We start from the raw sequence: 3338 nt of genomic DNA, 5'->3' as shown, positions 1-3338 counted from the left end.
CTTCATTATTAAACATTCGCACATAAATAACTGACATAATATTCAGTACTTACTTTTAAAGGATAACTCTTCAGCCGCCCGCCGTTTTTTTCTGACAGAAATATCCACACCCAACGCCGCGCTATGTATTTTGGGACAGGTTGGGTCACAAAGTCTTATGCCGGACACAGCCTTCAAATTTGGGGAAATGAACTGTGCATTGGAGTACACTTCGAATTGGGACACCCTTCGTTGCATCGCTGTGACGTAATCGGGCTACAAATGTAAGTATACGTAAGTATAGTGTCGCATTCTCCCTCATCGCTGTGCGTTTCCCCTGTGTGCCTCTTCATATGTTTAGTTTATATATGTCCCAGTAAAGTTTTGCATTATTGCCCTTTCAGCAAATAAAGCTGTATTTTTGAGCTTCCCGTTTCTGCGAGTCTGCATTTTGTGTTCTTTCTTGCCTGCATTACAGCCGTCTATGACATTAATATCATATCTATTAGAGGTGGGAATCACCATACATCCTACGATACGATATTATCACAATACTTAGTGCACGATACGATATTATTGCAATTTTTTAAAAATATTTTGCAATATTCAGATTCTGTACATAAAGGTAAACTTTATCAATATTCATTTTATGTAATAACAAAGTCTCACACTCAGTCTTTCTCTCATTTCAGTCAGTTTTATTGTTGACAAACTGAACGGTTTGTATTACAGTCTAGTCCAACTTAACTGAATGCAACCATCTGGTACAATTATAGCTATTCTAAACTATGCAATTTGTGAAAACTATGCAGCCCCTTCAGCAACTGAAGAATCTGAAAGTAAATTAAAACGAAATATAATTTTACATTAAATAAAAAAGTTTTAAACTTAATTAAAATAAAACATGTTTATTGCTGCCAAAAAAAAGTTAAACACATTTGGACAGTGAAGGAATGTCAGGGTTCTTGCTCAGAAAAAGGATCAACATGCTCTGAAGTCAGAGTCCACAAAAACTTTTTTGTAACAAAGTATCGATTTCTGCTGTCCCTGTATCGATACATTATTAGCAAACAAAATATCACGATACTACACAGTATCGATTTTTTCCCCCACCCCTAATATCTATAAAGTGCAAAGAAGATACTTACTCCAGTGTATAAACTTCACCTTAGACATGCATTCAAAAACACAATCTTGACTGTTAAAACTGCTGCTGTTAGACATTTACATGAGGCAGATATATAGTGATCGAGTATGTATCTCGAGGCGCGATCGTGGCTCAAGAATTGGGAGTTCGCCTTGTAACCGGAAGGTTGCCGGTTCGAGCCCGGGGCCCTGTTTCAGGAAGCCGGTTTAGTGGAAAAACTGAGTAAGTATACCCTGAGTTAACGAAAACTCTGGGTTTTCAGTTTCACAAAGCGAGTTCAGATGAAGCCTCAGTGAGTCACTATGACGACACACTCCGTGAAGCTAACCTGCCCCCTAGCAGGTTTACTACAACTAACCCTGACTGTCTCCGCCCCTTTGTCGGAAACCTGACAGTAGGATGTGTCGGACATGGCGTGCCCCGTCCTTGAAGAGCCAGTAGATCGTGAAGCCCAAATTCTCCGCAGAGCTCTCCGCCGGGAGAGAGTGATTAGAGCGCGTTTGGACATTTTATCATTTCCTGATGATTTCCTGTGTGAACGTTACCGTTGTTCAGCACAATCTATAATTTATTTGAATAACATCCTCAGGCCATATATTACGCATGTGACACATCGCGGACATGCTCTCAGTTCATTACATATTATTTGTATTGCACTTCGGTTTTTTGCAAACGGGAGCTTTCTGTATAATATTGGTGACGCTGAGCACGTTTCCAAGGCTACCGTCTGTCGGGCAGTCAGGAATGTTACAGTTGCACTGAAACGTCTCCTGTACTCGTTTGTGGTGTTCCCCGGTCACAGACCCACAAGATTTATCAAAGAGGGATGCCACAAAATTGCAGGTATCAGGATGAACAAAACTTAATTCATGATGTGGTGATACTTGAACTACTACTTAAATTTTACATTTATTTTCACGGTTCCCAGGCGTGATTGGCTGTACAGATGGCACTCACATTCCAATCATTGCTCCTTCAGTAAATGAAGGAGACTATGTGAACAGGAAGTCTTTCCACAGCATTGATGTACAGGTACATAGTTCCCTGTAGCATTTCAAACTAACAAATTATTTCATCATAGTAATGGATGCTAATTTGTGTTCTCTGCACTGTGAAGATCATATGTGATGCTGCCAACATTATCACAAATGTGGAAGCCAAGTGGCCAGGCTCTGTTCATGACTCACAAATATTCCGTGAATGTACACTGAGCACAAAATTTGGACATGGTGATTTGAGAATACTTTAAAATATATAAAGACCAATTGCTTCAGGGACATTTGAACTGAAGTGTATCCTTCTGTCTTAGGAGAGTTCACTGGCTACTTGCTTGGTGATAGGGGGTATCCATGTTTACCCTATTTGCTTACCCCTTACCCTGACCCTGAACCGGGCCCACAGCAGCGATATAATCTGGCTCATTGCAGGACAAGAGCCAGAATTGAAATGACTATCGGAATGCTTAAGGCCCGGTTCCAGTGCCTGCAAAGACTCAGGGTCACCCCAGAAAGGGCATGTGACATTATTGTGGCATGTGTGATTCTTCACAACATTGCCACAATTAGAGGAGAACACTGTCCTTCTGAACCAGACATCAGCAGTGATCCAAACCATGAACATCCTGACCCTCCCACGGACATACAAGATGGAAGCGCAGTCAGAGACACCATATGTCACAATCATTTCTTTTGACCCATCACCTCAACATGTTGAAAGAAGAATAAACAGATTTTTTGTTCAACTGGCTTTATTGGTCACCTGTGTTTCCTGTACACAAAGTATTAAAAGATGTAAACCTCATAATGTGTCTCTGTTGCTTCCTCCTCTGTAACAGCTGTCAATGTTTCTTCATTATTTTCCTGTAGTAAAGAAATAAACAACATTGCTGTTCTACTGTAAACTCATATAATCTGTGGAGTATTACTCACAACTGCATGTTGGTCTGGCTCAACAGGAGGCTGCACCAGATGCAGTACACCATCACCATCAACTGATAGAATATGAGGTTTATACAGGTCACTTATAACTTACAAGGGACCAAATGGCAATTAACAAACATACCAATCACCTTACACTTCATTGTCATTATGCTCTCAAAGACAACCAAGACTGAGGGAAGGCAAAATCAGTAGGAAAATAACTTCACTACAAAATAATCCATTATGGTAAAGAGTTTATCAAATGAATGAGCAGCACTGCAAAGATGACTGTG

The 3338-nt window shown here is 40.4% G+C and overlaps 1 long non-coding RNA gene across 1 annotated transcript; it reads left to right on the top strand.

Moving 5' to 3' along the window:
• Positions 1-1436: 1436 nt before the first annotated feature.
• Positions 1437-2871, top strand: LOC146694605 (uncharacterized). The gene is made up of 2 exons (XR_014923891.1): positions 1437-2355; positions 2436-2871. It is a non-coding gene; the product is annotated as an uncharacterized LOC146694605 (long non-coding RNA).
• The last annotated feature ends 467 nt before the right edge of the window (positions 2872-3338 follow it).

Source organism: Copadichromis virginalis, linkage group LG14 (genome assembly GCF_057382275.1).
Source record: "Copadichromis virginalis isolate Kocher_CV1m ecotype Utaka linkage group LG14, C_Virginalis_male_GT1.1, whole genome shotgun sequence".
Taxonomy (NCBI): domain Eukaryota; kingdom Metazoa; phylum Chordata; class Actinopteri; order Cichliformes; family Cichlidae; genus Copadichromis; species Copadichromis virginalis.
Note: the sequence above shows the minus strand (reverse complement) of the source record. Positions and strands in the feature narration are given on the sequence as shown.